Here is an 11,442-nt window from a genome sequence, read left to right as displayed (position 1 = left end):
CCCCAGTTAGAATGGCTATAATCAAGAACTCTAATAACAACAGATGCTGGAGGGGATGTGGACAGAAGTGAACCTTACTGCATTGTTGGTGGGAATTTTAACTTGTTCCACCACTTTGGAAAATAGTATAGAGGTTCCTCAAAAGACTCCACATAGATCTCCCCTAAGACCCAGCAATCCCACTTTTAAGCATTTACCCAAATGATCACAAACAAGACCATACTAAAACTGCCAGCACAACTATGTTTATTAAAGCATTATTTACCATAGTTAAAGTATGGAACCAACCCAGATGCCCCTCAGTAGATGAATAGATCAAGAAAATGTGGTTTATATACACAATGGAATTCTATGTTTCCATCAGAAAGAATGACATCACCCTATTTGTTAGGAAATAGAAAGACTTGGAAAAATCATATTAAGTGAAGTAAGCCAAACCCAAGGACACATAGGTCCTATTGTTTTCCTTATTTTCAATAACTAGTATATGTCTGAGACAAGCAGAAAAGGTCAGATAAGTTAATGTTAGGTGAAATGAACCCCAAAATAAGTATTCAAATATTTTTGCTTTCATGCAATTGTTTCTGACATATTTATAAGATGATTTCTTTGTGGCTTTGTATATCCCTCCCCCACTGCATAACCCCTGCTTTCACTGTATTTGATGTTGGTATAATCTATGGAGGAGAAGGGAAAAAACAAGTAGTTTAACTAGGGATACAGGTGGACCCAGTGTAACAATGAGATGTACAAATCGGTATGTCAAAAAACAAACTTTACAACTTTGATGGGAAGGAATAGGAAGGGGAAACAAAAGAGGAGACAACAATGATTGATAAGAAATGTACTCATTATCTTGCCCATGTAATTATAACCCCTACGGTATTTTCACTATAAAAAATTAACAACATTACTCTTATTTAAGTTCCCTGATAATGACCAGTACTGGCCACACTGGCAAAACATTTTTCTTCCTTACCTGGGAGTCAGAGGAGCAGAAGCCCCAGGAGCTGAGCAGGGGCCCTCAGGTCCATGCTGTGTGCTGATTGGGACTGACTCTTGCACAGGATGTGAAATCCTATAAATACACCATGGTTCAATATTCACAATATTTGGATACACTGAGATAAAATTTTCCTGTCTAAGGTAATATATGACTTTATTTTTTGGTAACTTGCCTTGGGGACATAAAACCAACACTGACTGAGCATTCTCATGGTCTTCTCCACAGCCAAGACCTTCAAACACCAAGAAACTCCTCCTGTATTCCTGCTAATGGAGAAATTTGTTTTGCATTTTTGAGAATGAAAGGTTCTCTAAATGGATCTAAGACACAGAAAACCAGATGCTCTGGAACCTCAGGATATCAAGGATCCATGTTCAGAGAAGCTATGGGTGAGGAATTTACAATGAATTTACTTCCCGTGGATTTCATATCACTCAGGGCATATACCTTGGTAGGATCTAGGTCGGCACAGAACAAAGAACCACACAGACCACTGTCAGCCTCCTCTCTGACCTGCAGCAATGAGGGTTTCTCTGCTCACCTAGGAATCTGTTCCTGAAAGGCTACAACTTCTCCATATGTAATCCTCTATCTATATATCACTTCCTTGGAAGTTTGTCAATAACCACAATTAACCAAGGAAGATTCTTAAAGTACTGTAGAGACAGTAGTAAGCCAGAGTCCAAGATCTGGAGAAAGAACTGAAGCTCAACTCAAGAACAGCTATGTGAGAAGTAGGGAAGAATTGGCTTGTGAGCATAGTGTAAGAGGCAAGTGGGGTGAGAAAACTGAGAAGTCCTCATTCAGAAATGCAGAGCAGAATCATTGGAGGTGTCCTTGTATGAGAAACAGAAGGATGTGGGAGAGGGTCTTGATGTCATTTCAGAGCTGAACCCTCATCCCTCAGCCTCCACTCCACTCCAACACCTGTTCTTAAAGAAGTTCCCAGGCTCCCAGCTGCCCCCTGCAGGGCAGCAGCTACTGTGAGATTGCCCCTTCTAGTGGTGACAGGAGGAAGTTCATGTGCCTCAAAGGCAATGAGCTGCTGATGGCTAGAGTGACCTATGTCCAGACCCCAGCCTAACTCTAGTAGACTTGATGACCAGGCAGGGAGTGAGCAGGAGTTCAGGATTCAGGCTTGGTTTCTGCTGATTTCTGTCTGGGATGCTCTTTATATTCTTGCTAGGACACAGGAAGGAGTCTTGAGACCATGTCCTTATAAGGTGTTCACTGGCATCTGAGCAGGAGAAAAAAAATGCATATGCATCTACGAACAAAACCAATGAAACTTTGCATATAGTCATTTTTTCTGATTCTGATCAGAAAACGAAGCAGGCTCACACTTTTATTTTCAAGGAAATGTTCTCGTTGAATGCAAGCATCCTCAGGATGAAGCCTCAGTCCTGCTTCCTCCCCAAGGTCAGAGCAGAGAGAAGAGAAGCAAGGCTGTGACTCCATGTCCAGAAGTCAACTCCTGAGGGAGGCTGATCCTGTTCAGAGAGAGCTGGTTTGGTGCCTTACTCTGCCTGCATTGCCATGAAGAACATAAATATCTTAGTCTGGGCAGACAAAGCAAAGTATTTTTTAAACCAAAATTCTAAAGTTGCAAAGTCAGGAGCTATCATTTTATTTGGTCTTTCTAACTGTTCAACTTCTTGGAACATTCTGAGGCCTTGATACCTTTGACAGACACAGAGACAGAGACAGAGACAGAGACAGAGACAGAGCAACCAATGCCTCATCTCCTAATGGTATTAGTACTACGGGGTTTTGCTACAGCTCCATTGACCTCACATGACCTCACACACTTCTTAAAGGCCTCTTTGCCAAGGACACATATCTCTGGATAATATGAATCAATTCTTAAAAGATGGCCTTTGCTGAGAAAGAAAGCAGGAAATAGAGACAGGCCCAGCTTCCAGTCTCCAAATACCAAAGACAGAAGACTTTTCCCCACAATTCAGCCTGCAGGCAGCTCCTCCTGAGTATCCCTTATCATAGTCAAATGCCCAAGCTCAGAGCCTCTTCATTGATGATAAAACACTAATTCTATGGCTTCCTTATGACTGCTAAACAGCATTTTTGTTTATTGTTTATTGTTTCTCCTCCATCTAGTGGTATTTTTTTAATATTACATCTCACAAAACCAGAATTTTTTATAGGAAGAATTAATTATGAATTACATTTTAAAATGTCTTTTTATCCTTTTCTATAGATTAAATTCAGATTGTTTGATTGGTGTGTGTGTGTGTGTGTGTGTGTGTGTGTGTGTGTGTGTTCGTGTCTTTATGGAAGTACTGGAAGTCAAGGACTAGGTGCTGCCCTTAGCTCAGTTGCTCTACATCTGGATAACTCCACTTAAACCTTTTTCGCTGGTTAATCAGAGACAGGGTCTCAAAGTCTTTCCTTCCCAAGTTTCTTTGAACTCTGATCTCAGATCTTATCAGTAGTACCTGGATTAGATTGTATACTTTTTGAGAAAAGTAATGCAGAAAGAATACTGTCAGTATACCACATCAGGAGTTGCATTATAACCTATCTTATTTTTTCTGGAAGTAATAATTAGGAAAATGAATATGTTTTAGATAAGATATGTCTGCCATCATGGCAGCAGCTTTCATTATTTTTCCTATTTGATTTGTTCACAGTTTATTAAGAATATTCTATTCCTATTGGAGTCTATATCTTCTGTTTGTATTTTAGGCTGTCCTCTTCTTCCTCAGTGATTCTACACTCAAAGTTTTAGTCCCTGGTATTACATTATAGAGTTGTGGCTTCAAACTGAATGGATATTGCTTTGTTTAACATGAGAAATGTTTACTGAGATAAAATTCCTCTTTTTTCCAGTAGTATGTGTGTTTGTAAGAGAGAGAGAGAGAGAGAGAGACAGAGAGAGAGAGAATGGAGAGAGAGATAGAGAGAGACAGAGAGAAAGAGAGTATTACCTGATTTGCCAGTAGGAAGTTGAAGAATAGAGCTAGGAAGTCCACAAAGTTGAAGACAGAAAAATGAGAGATAAAAGCTGCACAGAGATCCCAGAATCTCTTCAAGTCACCCCTGGGATTCTACAAAATATGAATCACTAACTGCATGTGGAGAGCTGAAGTGATAAAGGAAAATCTAACTCTCTTTGGTGCACAACAGGTGCATGTGAGGAGAACCAGTGGCTCCCCTGTGCTTGTCTGACTTGAGTCATGATGTCTTACAAGGTTGCTTGTGTTGGCTTCCTGAAGTCAGTGTGCTGGGGAAGTATGATAATTCCACAAAAAAGAACCTGTTGCTCTTCATGTGGGTTTTTCACTGTGTTTAGTTATAGATGTCAAGTGCCTTCAGCACCAATGGACTTATGAGGTATATTTTTGACACAAACTACTGAATTCTTAAATCAAAGGTTCTGGAAACCACGCTAAGAGTGGAGCTGTAGGGGGAACCCCAGCTGTCTGAGGTTCTGTACTCACTTGCCTCCTGCAGAGAAGAACTGCCCCTCTCATCCTGCTCCAGAAATACTGTACCCAGACACCAGTGTTCACAACCCATCTGCTGTCCTGCAGCTGTCCTGTGCTCTTTATATCCACATCTCACCCTCCGGAGGTTAAATCTATGAATGCAAGAAGTTTTTCTACACATTCAGCTTATTTTTTTTCACTCATAATTATTTTTGCTCATTTAAAGTCTCTTAAAAATCTATATCTACATATTGTTGCCTAACAAGCTAACAAAGTTTCCACTACAAATAAGAGCTGTCCCTTTCAACTAAGTGATAGTGAGTCTAAATGCTCTCAGATCAGCATCCATCTTCTATCATAGTCAAAGTAAGCTAGAACATGTTATAAAGATAGGTTAACTTTCCATTGCTGTGACTAAGATCTTACTGAAAGCAACTTGAAGGGCAGAATTCTTTACTTCAATCTTACATTAGAAATTGTAGTCTGCCATGTGAGCACAGTGTAGTGGAGTTCACATCATGACCCCCAAAAATAAGAGTGGATATTCTACTTCCTCCTCCTTCCCCTTTTCTTGCAGAAGAGACACCAGCCTATTGGAAGGGGCTGTGGACAATGGTGTTCATCTTTCTCTCTTAGTCAATTGTCTCTAGAGAAACTTTCACAGACAGGTGCAGAAGTGTACTTAACCTACAAGTAATCCAACCAATGTGACAATGCAGAACCACCTGAGAAGTCATCAAAATTACTTCTGTTTTCTTAAACCTTTCATGAAAATAATAAGTTTAGGAAAATTACTTAGCAGTGTATATATGTTTACTCCAAAGTCTCCATGTTCTGCATTCTTACGTATCTTTCTCTAGAAAAGGCTCTGGAAAAACCTTTCATCAGATCCCTCATTGTGTGTGTGTGTGTGTGTGTGTGTGTGTGTGTGTGTGTGTATCTTCACATGATGTATTTTTCTCTGAATATTTATATATATACATATATGTGCAGTAATAAATAAATATTTGTGCATGTTTTTAAAATATATGATCCATAGAGAAACATACCCATATATGTATGAATATGCCACCTATTGACTGGGCAACACTGTGAGCCACCTGGTCCCCGCTATTCATTTAAAATCCTAGCTACTGAGGAACCTGAGATCTGAGGCTCTCAGTTCAAAACCAACTTGGGCAGGAAAGTCCATGAGACTCTATCACCAGCTATAATCACTGGAATACCAGAAGAGAAACTGTAATTCAAAGTAGTAGAGACCTAGTCTTAAACAAAATAACTCAGGGGCAGTGGCCAGGCCGTGAGTTCAAGCCCTAAGACCAACAAAAATGCACGAGTAGCTGATGAATATAAGTGCTTGGGGTTGTATGCCAAAAAGGTTTAGGGTAGCTGGGTGCTGGTGGCCAGATAGAGAGGATCCTGTAAACAGGATGGAGACAAAGGGAGTGTTAGTGGAAGTTGCCAGTTGCACCATCCTCTGGTCCCCCAGGTCAGAGGAATAGTGGGGGATCTCTTGATGCAGGAGTTCCAGACAAGAAGGGCAGAGCCGACACTTGGCCTTGGGAGTTGTAGGGAGGGGACTTGTGGAAGGTCAGGCAAGGTGCATCATGGGAGACCCCCTGCTAGGATGTAAGGGTGTGACAGGCTTGAGAAAGGGAGGGGCTTACAGGAGGAACTGTGGGAAGAGGTGGGGCAGTAAGAGTTTATATAAGGCAGGCAGCTGGTGGGCAGGGTCACTCTGGACTCGGCTGCAGAGAGGACCAGGAGGAAGCCTACGTGCTTCACAGCGATCGACCAGAACAAGAGTCCAAGAGCACGGTGAGTGACCCACGGCATTCAGGAAGCCAGGTGAGTGTCCTGGGCATCTCTGTAGACATAGACGGGGTTGGCAGAAGGATGGAGGCAGCCCAGTGGGAGTGCAGAGCCGTGAGGCAGATTCAGGAGCGCCTGGCCTCCAGGACAGATGCCGACGAGCTATACAAATCCTTGAGGCTGCTCTCAGTCATGCCCATCTCGGCAGAAATCCTTGCCACCACGGGTGTCAGATAGACAGTGAAGGGTTTTAGGAAGTACCAGCAGGTGGGCATTTTGGCCAAGGAGCTGGCCAAGCGCTGGAAGACCTTGCCTGTGCTGAGGCGCAAATCAGAGGCTCTGAGCCGGGTTCCTGAGCAGGATGGCGGTGAAGAACCCAGGAAGGATGATCTGGGAGAGGGGGAGTGGAGAAGGATGATGAGGGAGCCGGAGACGGAGGACATGTTGAAGTCCTCAAATGTGGATGCGTTCTCTCAGAGAAGGGCGAGTGACCCGCAGGACCCAGGAACACAGGCGAATGGGTCCAGCATCTCTGTAGACATGGTGGAGGGTGACATCGGGATGCAGAATGCCGAGTCTGTGTGCGGAGTTGTGCGGCAGCTCCAGGAGCGCCTAGCCTCCAGCACAGACACAGAGGAGATTCTTAATTCCCTGAGGCTGCTCTCAGTCATTCCCATCACGGCAGAAATCCTTGCCACCTCGGGTGTCAGAAGGGTGGTGAAGAGTTTTAGGAAGCACCCACAGGTGGCTGCTTTGGCCAAGGAACTGGACAAACACTGGAAGACCTTGGCTGTTCTGAGCCACAAATCAGAGGCTCTGAGCCAGGTTCCTGGCCAGGATGGAGGTCTAGAGCCCAGGAAGTATGATCTTGGGCAGGGTTAGGGGCAGAAGGAGGTGGAGGATGGTGAGAGGGAGCAGGAGGACCTGTTGGAGGCGTCAAATGTGGATCTGTCCTCTCAGAGCAGGGCGAGTGAACCCCTGGATGGAGGAGTCCAGACGTGTGGTTCCCGTGTCTCTGTAGACATGGCCAGGAGTAGCATGGGGACGCAGACCGCAGAGTGGGTGTGGGGAGCCGTGCGGCTGCTCCAAGAGCGCCTGGCCTCCAGCACACATTCGGAGGAGCTCCGCAAATCCTTGAGTCTGCTCTCCGTCTTGCCCATCACGGCAGAAATCCTTGGCGCCACGGGTGTCAGAGAGATGGTGAAGGATTTTAGGAAGCACCCGCTGGTGGGCAGTATGGCAAAGGAGCTGGACACACGCTGGGAGACCTTGGCTCTCCTGGGCTGCAACCCAGCGCTTCTTTCTGCGATTCTACAGCAGGTCTCTGAACAGGATGGCGCTCAAGAGCCCAGGAAGGAGGCTCTTGGGCTGTCAGAGTCAGGGTGGGTGCAAGAGGACAAGTTGAAAGAGTCAAGTGTCGTTTGGGGCTCCGGGGGGAAAGAAACGGCAGCCAAGAGGGGAGGCCCCAACTCTGCGCCAGAGCCCCCATGGCCCCGGGAGCTGTGTGAGTTCCAGGGACCTGGCAAGCGGTCTGCCAGCCCTTGTCCCAGGAGCAGGCAGGAGAAGCGTCCCCGAGTGGACCCAGAGTCCTCTGGGGGCAGCAGCAGGTCTCATCGTTGGGCTGTGGACAGCTCTGGAGTCTCGCGGGACCCTGGGCCCACTGGTATCCAGGACATGCCTGGCAAAGCATGCCGTCCGGTCCCGCAGTCTCAGGATCCACCAGGGCTCCCACAAGAAGGTCTCCCTTGGGAACCCCAGGGACAGGCTGGGGGCAGACCAAAAGATGGGTGCCGATTCTCTGAAGAGGGGAAGAGAGGTTCAGGCCCCCTGCCCTCTAAGGTCAAGCAGACCTCTGGCAAGCCAGAGACGCAGGCAGCGAAGCTGCGCGGGCGCAATCACCAGAGCGAATCCCAGCAACAGCATGAATTCCGCGCAACTCCACAGTCTTTCGAAGATGCCCTCAACCAGACCCAGCTGCTGCCGAGGAGACAGAGGACCAAGGGCAGGATTCGTGCTGCTGCCTTGGCTCAAGAAGACCTGAAAAGGAATGGCTCCAGCGGCCCGAGAAGACCCTCGGATTCCGTGCTCAGCTCAGTCCCAAGGGCAAGCGAGGTCCAGGAAATCCAGGCGGGACAGCTGGCGCCAATCTCAGCCGCCAATCCAGCCAGTCCCATCAATTCCACAGAAGAAGCCCGGGTGCCAATGGTGCATCTCAGCACTGAAACCTCTAATATGCCTGGGCTGCAGGCCTATTCGGGTCGGCTGCCTGACCTGGAATGGATGTCCTCCTTCTCTTCACCTAGGCAGGGAGCCTCTGTGCCCTGGGAAGTGGGAAAAGGGGAAGGGGAAGGGAAAGGGGAAAGAGGAGGTGTTGAGGAAGGGGTAAAGGGAGATGAAAGGGAAGGGGGAAGGGGAGCAGAAGGCAAAGGGGGACAGGGAGAGGGAGGGGAAGTGATGGCCTTGCCTTTTGTCAGAAAGTCCCTGAAGATGCCACTGTACTCTGGATCAAAGCGCGACTCCCTGGCTCCCTGGTGCCCCCAGGATGTCCGGGGGCTCCCACAACACAGCTCTCCAGCCACTCCCAGGCCACCCTGCATTCTCCTAGCACCCATTTCCCAGACTTCTACCCCTTCTGCGCACCAGCCTCAAGGGAACACTCACCTGAGGACAGTGGCGCACAGTGGTACAGACAGGCTGTGGCAAATCCGCTGTTGCAAAGCATTCAAGGATGAAAAACCAGCAGAGGGCGAGTCCTGGCGAGAGCTGTACCTGCGGCTTCGCCAAGACCAAGAGCAGCTTGTGCAAGCAGCGAGGGCCTGCACAAGCCAAGAAGAGCCAAGGCCAACGGGCGCAAAGCTCTTAAACCAACCTCCGGAAAAGCCTCCTGGCCCTGGAAAAAGCTCCCAGGCCAGGAATGTGTTGGAAGGATGCTCAAGGGCCGTTCTCACTGCTTCTGAGGGACTTGGATAATGAGGAGAGTCAGCAGAGTCCTAAGAACATAGTCTTTAATCCACTGGAGTCTGTTCTTATCAGAACACTGAGAAACACTTCATAAATGCATGAATGCAAAAGCTATATGTCTATTGTGTATATGTAGTAAATTAGGTATTAATTAATTGATTGGTAAACTAATATTTAATTGTATAACTTATCATTTTAAATTCTGAATCTGAGAAGGAAATCTAGGGAATAATGGACAGTCACTCGGCTGTCCTTCCCTCACTCTTAGCCTGGGCATGATGAAGCTCAGGACACAGTCTGTGCCCTTGAGCACAAGCAGTGACCTGCTCACTGCAGAGGACTCTGGTGACCTGCTGGGGACAGCACTGCTCCTACAGCCCTCTCTCATCTCCCACAACTGGACATGCTGTGTGCACATGTTCCCTTTAGCGCTGGAAGTCACAATATAGCTTAGGCTAATACTGAGCTGGTAAATCCCACCACCACAGCCAAAGATGAGAATTATTTGAAAAGCACTAATTTCTAATATTAACAATGCAATTTGTAGTGTTCAAATCCAGTGGACAAATGATGGAGAAGAAAATGGAATCAGAATCAGTATTTATTAAACTATATGATGCATTATCATGCCATCAGCCAAAGGAGCCATATGGCTGCCTGTGCAATTCCATGGCTTTTGCTGCAATATCCTAAAGGGTATCAGAAATGCTTGGTTCAGAGAGCACAACAGTGTCTTAGTATCCTGACTTCTCTAGCTTCTTGCTTTCACATTCACTCAGAAAAGCTGTTGTGCTGCTCCTAAAAAAGGCTACACGTGACAGTTCTGCTACACCAGGCAGGGTGGTTTTTGTTCAGGGCTGTATCAGTGTGGGAGGAACATGTGTATGTTGAAAGCAGTAATAAGCGCCAACATCCTCAGCCTCCACCCTGCTGATTTTCAATGTGAAATCTGTGCCTGACCCACTGCCACTGAATCTGTGTGGGACCCCAGAATATCAGTTGGAAACCAAATAGATTAGGGCTTGTGGAGACTTGCCTGGCTTCTGTAGGAAACAGTAAAAATAGGTGTTTCCATCACTATATAAGAGACTCTGACTGGACCTACAGGAGATGGAGACTGGCTCTCCCAGGGTGACAGGCAGAGAGAGTGGAGTCTGAGTCAATATAACATCTCCACTGGATCCTAAAATAATTAGAAAAGTGGACAGGGTTAGTTACCAGCATCAAGAGCCATTTTCACAATTATCTTATTGCAGGCTATATTTTTTTAATTTTTGTTTCATCCAACAAAATGTTCATTAAATACATGATGAACACACACACACACACACACACACACACATCCAGAATTTGTAAAACAGCATGGGTCTTTGTTCCTTCTGGAATCTTCCTCACTCTCAAAGATGCATATCCCACATTTCCATTCAAGAGGGCAAATATGCAGGAGTGGACATAACACACATGGGGAGCAGAGCTCAGCTCCTCCCCATCTCCTTCCTCAGCTCTAGTGTGTTCTTACCTGATACCCAGAGCAAGAGCAGCCCCAGGAGCTGAACAGGGCACCTCATTTTGAGAGTAATAGTGCTGGTCAGTCCAAGCAAACTTAGAGCTGAGCTTTTATGTTGTACTTGCAAGGAGTTCCTCCCTAAGGAGCAATATGCAAATGTCCTGGTGGGTGCAATGGTGAGAGACAAACTGTCAGGTGAGATGGAAACAGACACTGGGAGGGTGGGGCCTCTCCTGTGAGCAAATGACATTAACTGGGACCAAGTAAAGCAAGAGAAATCTAATGTGTGTTCCCTAGAAAGGGAATGCCTTCATGATTCCTCCTGCTCTTGTCTGCTGCTGAATTCTTCAACCATGTCTGGTATGTTTTACAATTTTCTTGATAAGGATGCATTTCCATAAATATTGAGTCATTCTTATTTATTTTCTAGACATTTGTTTTAAAGTTTAGGTCTAGTCATTTTATTTTGCTTAGTATAAACTACATGTAATGTAGAGAGCAAAAAATAAATGTGCAATGTTTAGCACAGATATACAATTCAGACAAACCATGGAATTCAATATCAAGTTACTCAAAGGCCCTCTTCCAGTCCATAACAGGCAATCCCAACATGTGGCATTATAGTTTGTTTGTTTCCTAGACTTGACCATCACATAAGTGGAACAGAGAACTTTTATGTGGTTTTAGTTGCTTGTTTCTGAAATCCTTTT

General features: G+C 45.9%; 1 pseudogene; it reads right to left on the bottom strand.

The window, feature by feature from the left end:
* Positions 1-10,076: 10,076 nt before the first annotated feature.
* On the bottom strand, positions 10,077-10,798 carry LOC122114120 (annotated as a pseudogene).
* Between the last annotated feature and the right edge of the window lie 644 nt (positions 10,799-11,442).

Source organism: Dipodomys spectabilis, unplaced genomic scaffold, assembly GCF_019054845.1.
Source record: "Dipodomys spectabilis isolate Male_0828 unplaced genomic scaffold, ASM1905484v1 ptg000106l, whole genome shotgun sequence".
Taxonomy (NCBI): Eukaryota; Metazoa; Chordata; class Mammalia; order Rodentia; family Heteromyidae; genus Dipodomys; species Dipodomys spectabilis.
Note: the sequence above shows the minus strand (reverse complement) of the source record. Positions and strands in the feature narration are given on the sequence as shown.